We start from the raw sequence: 15,001 nt of genomic DNA, 5'->3' as shown, positions 1-15,001 counted from the left end.
ATCTGAGAACCATGCTGCTGCTGCTGGGGATTTCACCCCTCAAGGCCTGTTCAGGTCCTGTTACTGCCCTGCTCCTAGGCCAGGGCTGGGCTGGGCTCTGTGGGCTGTGCTCCTGTGCAATAGACCTTTCCTGTTGGCCTTCCAGGCTACCTTGGGCTGGAAATCTCTTTCACTCTGTTGTTTTGTGGCTTCTGCTGCTCTAGAATTTGTTTAGAGTCATTTTTACAGGTATTTTATGAGCTGTGGGGGAAGAGTTAGAGTGTGTGTCTTTCTACTCCACCATCTTGGCTCCACCTACCCCCCTCCCCAAGTTCTTAACACTGCTCCAGCCCCGGCTTCCAAGTCCTGAGGGATGCCTGGACAACAAAGCCAACAGAGTGGGCGCCCGGGGGGTTATGGCACTTTCCTTCATCCCACCATAGACAGCTCCACTTTCTGGGCCTCAAGCCATTCCAGGGAGTCATGGCAGGAAAGCACTCTCACTGCTCCTACCCTGCTGCAAAGCCTCCTCGACTTGGGGCTGATTCTTAAGCTCCAGGGATCCTCCTCCTGCAGGGGCCAACAATTCCCATTTCCTACCTGATTCTGTATATAGGCAACTCTCTGCTCCTACTCCATGTTTCACCTCACAGTGGAAGGGACTGCTACATTCCAAGCTCTCCTTGCTCCTGCCTGAATGCAGGCACAGAAGGCTCCAGGGGCTCCTGCTCCCAGCTTCTGTTTCTAGCCCATACCACCCAAAGTCTGGGGCAGTTCATCCTCCTCCAACCTTACATGGGGAGGAGCTGCTGTAGTCTGAGTTCTGGCCACAGCACACTTCCAGAGCCTCCACTCCCCAGCCCAGTCTGGGGTGAGGCTATACCACTTGATCCTTGGTTCTGGCTTTGGCCAACCCCACCTCTCACAAGCATGTTTTCCTCCCACAATCACTGCTCTGGCCTGTGTCCTCAGGAGTGCCAGTGGGTTAGGGAGAGGGAAGGAGAGGTTATCTCCTAGGGCCCCTGCTCTGGGCACTGGGAAACCACTCCTGCTACTGTTTGCTTAGTTTCTCTCAGGTTGAAAAAAGCAACACAATAATAACTGGGGCAATAACTATCTCAATCCCACAAAACTCCATACTTTCCTTTAGCCTGTGCAGATTCTGCCAAATATACCAAATGTATTAGCAACCACACTAGTACACAGGGTGGGGGGCTAACCCAGGTTCTTTGATCTGCTTTTCTAAAGGAAAGACAGCTTTAAAGGGATTAACAATCTTAAATTACAGATAAGTAGAAGTGAGTATAGAAAATACAAGCAGAGAAATTAGCACAGAGATTCATCAGACAGGGCTCCAACTGTGAATAAATAAATACAATCACCTACATGCACAACTAGACTAGGAGAACACCAACATCTGAGTAGTTAGGAGTCTCTTAACAAAAGGCTACTCCAAGTCCCATCAGGGAATCAAAAGGTCTTTCTCATGAGTGAGCCCCCAAGGCAAAATTCCAGCCTCCGAGTATATATAGTTTTCAACTAATAGGCTCAGAGTCAGAAGAAATTACAATCCATGTGACTTAGTACAGCTATGAATTACTGAGGTTATCCTTCAGATGTTTACAATTTAGCCTGAGCCTAGGAAACTGAACTCCAGGGGAAAAAACACAATTCAAAAACAACAACCCAAAACAAGTCATTTTAACCTTGCTGGGCCTCAATTCCTTGAGGAATCTGGATTTCTAGACAGCTTCCAAGGTCCCTGACAGCTGGAGATCCATGATCCTACTGACTCCTCATCATACAAAAGATGGCATGGGAGTTTTAAGGGAAGATAGCAAGATAAATCAGGCTCAGGTATTTCTACTAGCTACATCTGCAATGTTTGGTAGATCGCATCCCTTCTCTGGTCTTGGCTTCCCCATATGTGAAATGGAAGGGTGAAGCCATACAACTTTGAGTCCTTTCCAGTACTTGTATTTTCATTAGCCTCTCAGTGATTGCTGTTCATCTGACTTCTCATTGCAGCCTTTTTCTTCCTAACAGAGAAAAGTCTTATTTTGAATAAAGCCTGCATTGTGTGCAAGGGTACACCACACAATGAAAGCATGAGTACTGCCCACACAGCTCCCTGCATGCAGAGAGGAAGACGAAAAGAAAAATACAGATGTTGGGAGGATTGATTTGTTTGAACCAGTCACCTGATCTGAAAGCTGGACTCCTAAGTCTCAATGGGAGCAAACTTGGACTCCCCATCTTTAGATAGGAAAATGCTATTTTGTCACCCCTTCCACTCTCCATGGTCTGGCTTACTCAGGATGTCCTTTCAAGAGAATATGCTCTGTGTATTTTCTCCTCTACTCTCTACTCAATCAGCTTTCCCTCCCCTTCAGTTAGAATATGCAGATGCCTAGTAATGATGTCATTTCATTTCAGTTTACACCTCCCAGTTAAGTCTCTTTCCCTTCAGGATTCTTCAGCTTACATTTTATGGTATCTTTTGTGCACAAAGACCAGGTAGTTTTGTACTGTTGAATGTAGGTCAAGCAGACCATGAATTTTTTAGGTCACACATCATGCTCTAGTTCATTACCCTGTATCATACAATTATCTGCAAGCCAAGGCTTTCTGCTGGGCAGTTAAGCCTAACCACAAGTGAAATTTAAAATTTCTTTACTCCTGTCTTTTGTTTTTAAAGACCTTCCATTTTCCCCTCCCCCTTTTTTAAAGGGCCATAGAGCTTGAAGCCATCTAATCTAACTCTCCTCTTTATAACAGTTTTTTTAAATAAAAAGAGGAAGTAAAAAATCAGCAAAACCAATCAATACATAGAAAAAAGTCTTGACCATATATGAATATATGAAATGCTCTCAATCTCTGCAAGGGAGTGGGGGAGAGGCACAGTCTCCTATCCTCTTTGTGGTGTGCTTTTTCTTTTGTAATTTGAACATTTCTTAAATCTATCCCTCCAGCATCTGAAATTAACTGCCTTAGGGTTAAATGTTTGTAAATTTTTTATTTAATTGTAGTCCTAAGGAACAGACATGTTCCCTGTCATATACAGGTTACAAGGAGATACCTTGGGTATCCAGGTTGACTGTTAGCAAGGGAAGAAAATGTGTCCTAAAAGAGTAACTAGCATCTCCTACAGGCTCAATCACAGCGCTTTCTAGGCCCCAGTACGGCAATCCATATTCATATCCTTCAGATAAATGCAGAGATGGGCAAACATCCTGGCCGCCTGTGATAGGATATCTTTTACCAATGGTCCTAATACCATGAATTAGGCCCATCTCTCCTCTGTCCCTCCTATGAGAGGCACTAGTTTTTCCTAAAAGGAGACAAAGTTATTCCAGGAACAGACTGGTCCCTGTTTCACTGATACAGCTTCCTGGTTATCTAAAGGCCTAAGTCCCACCTATGTGATGTCACGGTCCCCTTAGATTGGGACATTTCTGAAGACCATATTAATCACTATGTTATTCATCACATCCTGCCCTGATAATGAGGCATATTCTCATAGGGAGACAAAGGGAACCATGTCCAGAAAAGCTAACTACCATTGTATCCTTTTTGTATATCCTCACCATGTTTAGACACAGTAAACTTCCTTTTGTTAACTGTTCAATGACACTTATGTGCCACTTTTTGTCCCAACATCAAACCTGAATTAAGAGAATGCTGGTGTTAGGGTTGTTTCCCACATCCCTGGAGACACGCTGGCCTCGCTTATTAGAGGACACTTCATCTCACTGTAAAGAAGGCATATGAGTGTGTTATAATGAAAAGAATCTTCTCTATGTTCAACAGACTAGGGTTCACATCTCACCTCTACCCTTTTCTACTGAGTGACCTATGGCCAATCACTTGACCTCCTTGGGCTTCACTTTCCTCAGCTGAAAAACTGAGAGGGTTAGATTAGATGACTTATGAGATCACTTCAAAGTCTAGGTCTATGGTTCTTTAAAAAGAATGAGGAGAGAGACAGAGACAGACAGACAGACAGAGAGGATTGGGAGGTGGAAGGAGTTGGTTCCCTCTTCTATACCCGCCCACGTTACATTTGTGAGTCTCTTATCTTCACATTTGACCAACTCTGACATCATTTCATATCTCATATGATCATAATAGCTGACGTTTATATAACACTTCAAGGTTTGCAAAGTGTTTTATTTATCTCATTCAATCCTTATAATCTATGAAAGTAGGTGGTACAAAGTTTATTTACCCTGAGCATGAGAGTCTAAGTGATATAGCCTGTCATAGATAGTAAGTGGCAAGGACATAAATCCAGGTATTGTGACTCAGTGTCAAAATGATCTGTCCATGACACCAAGTGGACTTAAATCTTAGAATTTGAAGGGACCTGAGAATTCATCTTTGTTGCTTGGTCATTTCAGGCATGTCCAACTCTTAATGACTCCATTTGGGGTTTTCTTGGCAAAGAGACTGGAGTGGTTTGCCATTTCCTTTTCTTATTCACTTTACAGATGAGGAAACTGAGGCAAACAGGGTTAAGATCCAGTAAGTGTCTGAGGTCAGACCTGAACTCAGGAAAGATGAACAAGTCTTTCTGCTTCCAGGCCTAGCACTTAATCCATTGCACCACTAGCTACCCATAGTTCATCTAGTCTAGTTCAACCCAATACACGAATCTCCTCTATCACAAGATGACTCAGCCTCTGTCTGAAAACTTGGTCATGAAATAGCCCATTCCATTTCGAGACAGTTCTGCTTTATTAGAAGGGTCTTTCTTGTGCTAAACTGAGATCTTCCTGTAATTTATATCCACTAGTTTTAGTATTAGATAGATAAAGAATGTATTTATTTAGTGTGGCAGACATTGTTCTGGTCCCTGGAAATACAAGTAAAAACAGAAATATGGTTCCTATCCACAGGGAGCTTACATTCCAATGGGGGAAGACAACACATACAAGGGCTCTGAGGAAGTGATGGGACCATAAGAAAGGAACTTTTGAGAATCAGGGTGGGGCCAGGAAAGAGGTGAGGAAATGACTACTGGCTTAGAACTTCTCTAGGGAAGAGCTGACAAATCTGAGGAGGAGTGGAGGTGGGGAAGTAGAGAAGTGGTCTGGGAAGTCATGGGCTGAGCCAAGTTTGAAATACTGTCCTCTGTGACCAAGTCAAATGACATCTATCCTCCTTCCACACAGCATTCCCTAGAATATTTGATGAAGAATATGTCATATTACTATACCCTATGGGAGAAGTGGCTCTGAGTATACCATCAGGGACTGAGCTTTTGCTGAATTTAGGTCATGGAGTCATCATGGCCAACTCCCTTTAAGTATTCCTGTGTTCAACACTCTAGCCTACTTGACTGATGCAAGGCAGATGCATAAAACTTAACTGGGCTATGAAATATACTTTCTAGGCAACTTACACATGCTAGTGTAAGATTAAAGACAATCATTAAGGATGAGGGAAGTGGGGAGAATCACCTCTTTAAGCAGGTTTTTGTGTGTGTCATGGACTTGTTAGGCAGTCTGGTGAAGCCTTCTGGACCTCTTCTGAGAATGTTTTTTAACTCATAAATGAAAATACATAAGATTATAAAGGAAAGCAATTAGACTGAAATGTAGCCATCAAAAAAGTTTTTTTTTTTTAAGCTCATGAACCTCAAGGTAAGAACCCTTGTCTTAAGGAAATAGGAGACACTGGACTCTGGATCTAAGTGGGTGTAAAGCAAAGGCCTGGCTGGGCTGCATTTCTCTGAAGCACCAAGATCCAAGGGACTTTTAGATGTGTAAGAAACCAAGTACAGCAAGCATGAGGAGTAAAGAAAGAGAAATGAGTGCTAGATTAGGAGGCAAGACACAACAAGTTCTGATGACCTGGCTCAGCCAGCCTCTGAACATCATCCTTCGTGGCAATCATTTGTGTCACCCATTCTCACATTAATTCATGGTCACAGGCCAGATCTCTCCTACCCCTGGATGCAGGCCATCAGGGCCTTTCCCCAGAAGAAAGGCATCTGAAACCGGGCACAGAACAAACACGGAAAAAAATGCCCCTGCGGATTTCGCCGAGTGTTGTGGCCGTGTGATACTGTTGAGCTGGAGACTTGCGCAGGTTCATGTCTTATTCTTAAATAAGCATTTACTCTGCAGTTATGGCAGAAGTGAGGGTGCTCACCTCAAAATCAAAGGATCAACATCACCACTGTGGATGGCTCCTTGCAACAGGTGGACTGCTGACTGGGGAAAACTTCACCTGTTGTTGTCTCTTTTTAATTGTGGTCTGCATTTTTTCCCCTGTGGTGCTAACAGTAAGCCCAGGTGGGTTTCAGTTGTTTCTGACTCTTGGTGACCCCATTTGGGGTTTTCTTGGCAATGATACTGGAATAGTTTGCCTTTGCCTTTTCCAGCTCATTTTATAGATAAGGGAACTAACTAACACATGCAAAGAACTATACTAGCCTCATAGAACAGACACTTACGTGGTGCACACTTTTACTGCTGGAGAAAAGCTGTTGATATAGAAGTATATAAGTCTGAGGCCCTGCCCTGAGGGAACATATGATCTTAGAGAAGAGACAGAATACATACAAGAGACTGAATTCTTATTGCCAATTTTGCAACTAACAGTAAAATTCAGATCAATTCACTTCATCTTCCTAGGCCCCAATTTTCTCATCTGCTAAAGGAATTGGATGAGTTTTCCAGTTTTATGTCCAAGTACAAAAAGATAAATAAAAATACCGTTCAGTACAGTCATTTCAGTCATGTCTGACTCCTTGTGACCCCATATGGAGTTTTCTTGACAAACATACTGGAGTAGTTTGGAATTTCTTTCTCTAGCTCCCTTTACAGACGAAGAACCTGAGGCAAGGGATAAATGACTCGCCCAGGTCAAACAACTAGTAAGTGTCTGAGGTGGGATTTGAACTCAGGAAGATGAATATTCCTGACTCTAGGCCTGGTATTTTGTCCACTGTGCCATGGTACCAAATGATACATCATCCTATGGGAGTTCATGGAAGGGAGTGCACTTGTGGAATGACATGGTTGAGAAAGAACTTTACAGGGAAAGTAGGACTTGGTTCTAACCTTAAAGGAGAGATGGGACATAAATAAATGAGGAAGAATGGAGAGAATATGCAGATGGGGGAATGACTTAAACACTGCATGCTGGAGAGAAAGGAAGAAACCAGGTTGGCTAGCACAATGAGTTAAGAAGAGACAAGGTTGGTGAGGCAGCAGGTGGCCAGATTGTGGAGACTTTTGAAAGTCAGCATAAATTATTTACTTTATGTTAGCACTCTTTACTTATAAGTGGTTGGTTCTACAGAAGAAAAAAATAAATTTACATGAGAACTTTAGTGTATGTTTACAAGGAATAGCAAATTGTACGTAGGAGATTTGAAAATAAAAAGAAAAGAAAGTGGAAACAGGCAGCCCCAAGACACAGTCTTAGACATAAGCAGGGTTGTGCTGAAGCCAGCTTGAACTGGCTCAATAAAACTGATTGCTAAATTTTCAGGCTGAGCGTTTATACCTTGGAAATTGGTTAACTTTACAAACAGTGCTTGATGTATTTTTTTTAATCATCCAGTCTTAAGAAAGTGATGGGGAAAATGGTTATAATGCAGATTAAATGTTTACCAGTATACCCTTGGTTACAATACTAATTAGCTAGGTCTGGAGCCTATTCTCATCAGTGGCCACCACTCACTTGGAACCTGATCAATCTAATACACCATATCATTCCAACTACCCACGGGTAGCTACCAACTAAAGTTTCTTTCTCCCAGAAGTTCTTCGTCCCTGCTTTCTCAGAACATAAGGTTATACCATGTTTGCCTTGTTTCAGGAGATAAACTCACACAAAAGGTTCACTGAAGAAGGAATTCCAGGACCATCATGCTGAACTCCCTGCCTGTCTGAGTTCTAGAATAAACATCCTAGCTGTAGAATGATTCAGAATGACCATCCTGCAAATGATCACCAGAGTAGGAGAAGTTCCTAACATGGCAAACATTGTCCTACACTAACTGCATTTTTTCAGGCATGGCAGCTTGGTCCCAGTTCATCTGTGATGTCTGATAACTGCTGATTTGTGGGTCTAGCTGCAGTTGAGCATGTAAAGAAAGATCTGTTTACACCTTGTTGTATGTACACTTGAGTGTCAGGGCATCTGTCCTGGGAAATTGTCAGCTGGACTAATCCTAGACTGCTGACGTTGATAGAATTTAAGGTTGGGAGGGATTTAGTCCAAACCCCTCATTTTACAGATGAGAAAGCTGAGGCCCAGGCAGTCTGAGTGGTTTGCCCAATGTCACACATGCCACAGCAAAGCTGGGATTAGAAACTAGCACTCTATAGCCAGCGTTCTTTCCATTATACACAGTAATAAGATGGCTTGGATGTGAAAGAGCTTATTTCTACTTACTTCTTTCCCCTTGGAAGTTACAGATACATACTGTCAGCTTCTATGTGTAAGAAAATTAACACAATAGAAGTTTTTGGAAATAACTTAAACAGAATGAGATAATAAGCAATATCACTTTACAAAGAAAAAGCATTGCCAAACTAATCAAAATTCTTTCTAAGAAAGAGTGGATTAATAGGTAAATAGATTAATGACCCTGCAATGAATGAAGTCCAAAATAGGAGACAGAAATGTAGCACAGTGCAATCATCTCCAAACTTTGTGATCATAGATCCCTCTGAGCAAGCTGTGGTATATGACTGTGATGATTATAATTATATATGATTATCATCATGTATATGTATATATTATTATATATGTATATGTATCTATTATATATGATTACTGTGCTATAAGAAATGATGAGCTCAAGGATTTTAGAAAAAACATGGAAAGACTCACACAAAATAATGAGGAGCAAACTGAGCAGATCCAAAAGAACATTGCATACAGTAAGACAATATTGTTTTAAGAATGACTTTGAGTGAATAAGTTATTTTGACTATTATAAATACCCAAATTAACTATAAAGCACATATGAAGAAAGATGCAATCTGCATCAGAGAAAGAACTGATAAATACAAGTATCTATGGAATAATTTTACAAGGGAGAAGGGAAAAAATTTATACAATAATTTTGTTGTATATTTGAAAGGAATAGTAAGTTGTATATAGTAGATTTAGTTTCATAAGCAATCACCTTTTTACTGTACTACGTTATGGAAATTTTAGCATACCTCTTATGTTTGCTTATTTATTTATGTTATAAATACACATTAATAGTTATATATATATTATAAAAGTTGTACAGAAAATACACATTTTCTTAAGACACAGATGAAATCGTATTGGATCCTAGAAGCAATAAGAATCCACTGGAGTTTATTGAGTAGGGAAGTGACATGTTAGACTGCATTTTAGGGAAATCAGTTTGGCAGTAGTATGGAGAATGGTAGAGCAACAGGAGAGGCTTGTGGCAGGGAAAGTATTTAGGAGGTTATTGCAATTATGGTAGTTGTATGAGTAGAGTGAAGGGAATAGACAGGTGAGATGTGGAGGGGAAAATGATAAGATTTGGCAACTGAATGGGGTGAGGGCCAGTGAGGAGTCAACAATTACATCTGAGGTTGTGAATCTGAGGGACAAGAAATGGTGCTAACCCTCAAGGTAGGTAATAGTAAAGTTTGGAAGAAGGGTGGTTTTGGGAGGAGAGTAATGTAATGGAATCTGCAATCTGTCACAGTCCATCCATGTCTTCTCTTCTCGTGCAACTCACTCTGTCCCACCCAAAAGGAAAAGGACAGGGCTCTTACTCACCAGCCATAACATTTGAGAGCATCTGCTGTAGCTAAAAGGTGATCCGGCATCCCTGGGTTGGGTACACAGAGGGAGAGGTGCATGAAAGTTTCCCAGTGGTACCTTGAAAACTGCTGATGTCAGTATCCAGGGAGTAGTTAGGCTATAACTGAGTCAACACACCAGGCTCAGATAGGGAGAAGTAAGTAATAGAGAAAGGAAGCGAAGTGAGAGAGAGATAATGGTTCATACCATTATACTGGAGACAAACCCTGTGACTGGCTGTCAGGAGGAAGCTGGGATACTACCTGTCTCCTCACCCTCTGACTGGCTAAACAACCCTTAAAGTTGTGCCACAACCTTCAGGGAGCACCTGTCTGGCATGGTAGATAGCTGATCCCATGGTCAGGAAGACTTGGCTTCCACTCACCTCCTGCACAAACAGACTGATGTTCTAGGCAAGTCACCTAACCTTTCACTGCCCCTGTCAACTCTGTAAGACAGTAAGATATAGAGCAGCTGCAGATCAAGGTAACTGCTGAAGTGTGGGCCACAAGCCGCAGAAAAACTCCTGAGAAATGTTTAACAAAATGAATGGAAAGACATTTCAACAAAAATACCATTAATCTGCGGTTTTCTAAGTCAATAGGCAATGAGGCAGGGATCTGTTTCTATTTGAGTTTGGTATCACTGCTGTTGCACCCAGGTGACTCACTATCTTTGTTGTTTTCGTCCAGTCGTTTCAGTCATGTCTGACTCTTTGTGACCCCATTTTGGGGTTTTCCATTTCCTTCTCTAGCTCATTGTACAGATGAAGACACTGAGGCAAATAGGGTTAAGTGACTTGTCCAGGGTCACACAGCTGGTAAGGGTCTAAGGTCGTATTTGAACTCAGTAAGATGAGTCTTTCTGATTACAGTCCAGCACCCTAGCTGCCCCAATATTGAGCTTGGAATCACTAAATATTTTTCACACAAAACCACTGGCTAGCCTTGACTTCCCCAACTTGTACTAAGACAGTGATTCCATAGAGACACTTTTGTGCCCCACAATTACTGACAGCTCTAACCACTAGGAAGCCACAGCCAGGGCAGGAAAACAGTCCCCTGAGGTATGCTGCCCCCCTTTTCTTAACCTTTGTCAGGGCTGTTATGGTTCTGATTATCACTGGGGAGCAACATATGACTGGCTGGAGGACCTAGCTATCTCCATTGTGGCACCTGTGCTGTGCTGAACCCTGGACAACTATGCGGTTCTTCAGGACAGGTGACTCTGTTAGGGAAGGAACACCTCATGTGCTCACCACTGGGCCCGCCTGTGGGAGGGCCAGGCTTCTCGAGGTGGACCCTGTGACAGCTGCTGTAATCTTATGAGAACAAACCCTGTCTGGGTTATATGAAACTGCTTCTCATGTGCTGCAGTTATCTTCACTCAATGCATTTACCTGTATTCATTGAGCACAGAAGCTGCTTTTTGCCTTTCTTTGTATTCCAACTGCTTTTCACACTGCCTAGTACATGTGCTTAAATGCTCATTGCCTGACTGACTGGTGAAGGGGTAGCTCTTCTCACCAAGGCCAATCTCTCTATAAATCATTGATTGGATTCCCTTGCATATCCTCCAGCAAATTGCCCTAACAATCATCCCCTTTCTTTCCTATCTTCAATCTTGCATGATCTATAGCCTCCTTTCCTTCTTCCTTCAAACATACTGGTCCCCCTCATACTTAAGAGCAGCTGCACCAGGTGGCCAAGGTCAAAGATTTCTGATTTCCCTTTTGCTTCCCACCATTTTGTTTCTCCTTCTTGTTTTTATACAGACAGCCCATTTTAGCATTCTATAGGCTAACTGGTTGCTCTGCAACAAGGGGTTCTGAACCTGAGATCCATGAATAGATTCCAATGAGTTTGTAAAATATGGTAAATTTGGTTTTTTTGATATTTTGATAACCGTATTTCAATGTAGTTGGTTTCTTTTGTAATTCTATGTATATATTTTAAAACCATTCTGAGAAGGAGCCCACAGGCTTCATGAGACTGCCTGAAGAAGAAATTAAGAACTCCTACTATAGCTGGGCATGAATGAGACTGGAAATTTAAGATTTGGCTCTTTGGATTTGGGGGATTGGGGCGGGCAGGGGAAGATTGTCTTAGAAGTTTCACCTTAGCTCTTGTTCCCTTCCTGGCAATACCCTCCCAGATGATTGCTAGTGTGTTGATTGGAGAAGGAGGTTAATATTTTATAGCCTCTAAACTCTGTGTTCTTTTAATTTTTAATTATGACCCATGAGTAATTATTCAGTTTTAAACTTCAGTCTATTGTAAAGCTCTTGCTACCAAAGTCCATGATACTATCATGGTTCAACAACAGAAACAGATATGATAAAAATGACATGAAAGATAATGCATTATTATCTGCTTTGCTACTGGTAGCCTAAGGATCATGAGACCTTCCCATTTAACTTGTAGCAGAAGCTATATGTGTGTTGTCTCCCTCATTAGAATGTGAATTCTTTGAGACTAGCAGGGAAGGTCTTACTTTTCTGTTTGTATTCCCATCATTTAGTCTGTTGTTTTTTGTTGTTTTTTTTTTGCACAAGGTAAGCAGTTAATTAATATATACTTTTCATTTATTTAAAATAGATGTTTGGCACATATGCAGAGAGCCTCAGGGGCATCTTTGCATTTGAGGAGAATGAGAAGCTTGCTTCCTAGAGAGTCATGATCATATGAAATGCAAGTGCGTTGGTGAGAAAATGGAAATCCTGTAACTAGTTCTAGCTGTCTAACCATGTGTTGAAGAGGAAACTCTCCAACTGGCTGAGGAGTCATTAAAAAAAAAAAAAACCTTCAGTTACCGTATACAACCAGTTACCATTTCTACCCCGAGAAAATCTCCTACATGTTTCACAACATCTCTCTTCCTTCTACGATCACAAAGTTGTCACCTCCTCAGTGCTCTTGGCCTTTATTTGATGCCCCTTGCTCACTGCTATGTTGAAACAGAACTAAGTTTTATACCTGCTTTTCCCAGAGCCTGAGATAGTATAAGGAACATTACCTACCAGAGAAAGTAGGGAAAACGTATGTACTTTGTTTTTACCAGAGAAGTAAATATATCTGTGTAAAAGCTAATCATTGTTAAGTGGATAAATGGAAATAAGATGCCAGTCACAGGCCTAAGTAAAGGCTAGGACATGACTGGTAGGGGGTCAAGCCTATGGCATTAAAGAATAGATATTCCAATCCTTCAGTGTTCCTCAAGAACTCGGAGGGCAGCATAGCACTATATACTCATGTATCAATATTACATCTATGACATTTCTCTGACCAATCAACTGCTTCAAATGAATTAATTCCAAAAAAGTTCAGAATAATTACTAGGGGAGAGGAATAAACTCTCCTATTGTTAGATGAAAAAAGAGTGACTGTGGATAAATAGAAATCACAGAAGATGGCTTGTGATCATTTTCTAAATGAATTATAACCCCAGTAGGAGTAATTATAAGAAGTATAGTTTGAAAAGGAGGCATGATACTAATGGGGTGATGAGACCTGGACCCTGAATTTTCCCATACATTTCAGCAGCTCAGTCCCTGAATTTTCCCACATAACCCAGTTTCTGGTGTCTCACCCAAAGCATATGGTCCACCCCAGCCCACCATGATTAGTTTACTTGATACTCCTTAATCTTATCTAGACCCTTTCATTGTTTGCCCCTGGTCCCACCCCAGGCTACTTATCCGTTCTTAATCCCATCAAGATCTTTGCACTGATCCTTTCCCCCATTTTTTGTACATAAGCATCAGCACCATCCCCATCAAGCTGCAGATTCTTAGAATCTCACTGTCTCCTATTGCCATTACAATAAACCTTGCCAGCTTGACTGAATGAAGGTTTGAGTGGTTAAATTCTTTCCAGGCAGACCCCCATACCCCTACATTCTGGGGTTCTCAGCACCCAAACCATGACAATTTTTGAAGGATAGGTAATTATTAGTAACCTGAGAATCATTAGGTGATTTATGCACTGGCATCAACAGGACAAATTTTTAGCAAAATATTCTGTATGGTTCTGGAAACCACAACTAAAGAAGAGTTTTTTGCTAATTTGTAAAGTTTTTCAGAAATGTGCATAATGCTCTAAAAGGTAAGATCCAACCTAAGAAAATGTAGAAATAACTGAGGTCTTTTTTCAGGGAAGAGAATCTGAGAGGTCATTTAAACCATTTTGTTGCATATTTAAAATGTTTCTACAAAAGATGGTGGTGGTGTTCTTTATTTCTACTGAGACCAGAACAAGAGGGAATGATGACAAATTTCCTGCCAGTAAAGTCTGGTTAAACACTGGAATAGAATACTAAAAGGGGTCACAGATTCCTCTGAAAAGCATTTTTCAAACAAAATAGATTTTTATGCTTGGAATGGTATAAGCTTGCCTGGTTTGATGATGGAAGGAGGGGGCTGAATAAGAGCTTTCTGAGTCCTTTAAATCCGTGACTCACATTTGCATACACAACATTCTCTAGAACACAGCTGTAGTTAAGAAGTCATTTGATGCAATCCATTTTTATTTTGCTATCATAAGTAGTAAATCAAGTGAGTTTTTGTTTTTCTTTGTTCTTTTTATCTATATATGTAGATGCTTCAGGCTGCACAGAAAGTGGATATTCACAGAGAAGACAGATCATCTTGTCCCCAGTGGAAAGGAAATTCTGGATGGGTAGAGGAGGAAGAAGGAGATGGGTGGGGTATTACTCTGGATGCATAATGAAGGGGGAAGGTACAGAGATGGGGTGAGAAGTTCAAGATGGAGCTAGGTGGAGCTTTCTGAAATCTAGCATCATCCTATTAGATAAGCAGGAAGTGATGACAGCCTCTATTATATCATGGTATTATGATACAGTCACACCCTGATGGGAGCCCTTCCTTGATGGGAGTTGGCAGAAATCATAGGACCACAGATTTTGATGCAAAGTGACCTTAGAAGTCACCTAGTCAAATTGCCTTATTTTATAGAAGATAAAGCTGACTCTGAGAGGTTATGCAATTTGCCCAAGGTCACATAGGTAATGTATATAGAGTTGAGATTCGAACCTAGGTCCTCTGATTACAAAACCACTGATCCTTCCATTAGAATACATGACCTTCTGTGACTCTCACTCCCACATCCACCTCTTCCTTTTCTCTTGCCACTTACTCACTACTGGAAACCCTGATTCCTAACAGACGTTGCTCCAGAAACATTATTGCTAATGATAATTAGTAATCTCTGTC

The 15,001-nt window shown here is 41.4% G+C and overlaps 1 protein-coding gene across 3 annotated transcripts in view; it reads right to left on the bottom strand.

The window, feature by feature from the left end:
• Nucleotides 1-15,001, bottom strand: part of C1H9orf85 (chromosome 1 C9orf85 homolog) — a 284,217-nt gene that overhangs the window by 92,202 nt on the left and 177,014 nt on the right. The gene's annotated exons all lie outside the window — the stretch shown is intronic.

The sequence above is a fragment of the Notamacropus eugenii genome, chromosome 1, assembly GCF_028372415.1.
Source record: "Notamacropus eugenii isolate mMacEug1 chromosome 1, mMacEug1.pri_v2, whole genome shotgun sequence".
Taxonomy (NCBI): domain Eukaryota; kingdom Metazoa; phylum Chordata; class Mammalia; order Diprotodontia; family Macropodidae; genus Notamacropus; species Notamacropus eugenii.
Note: the sequence above shows the minus strand (reverse complement) of the source record. Positions and strands in the feature narration are given on the sequence as shown.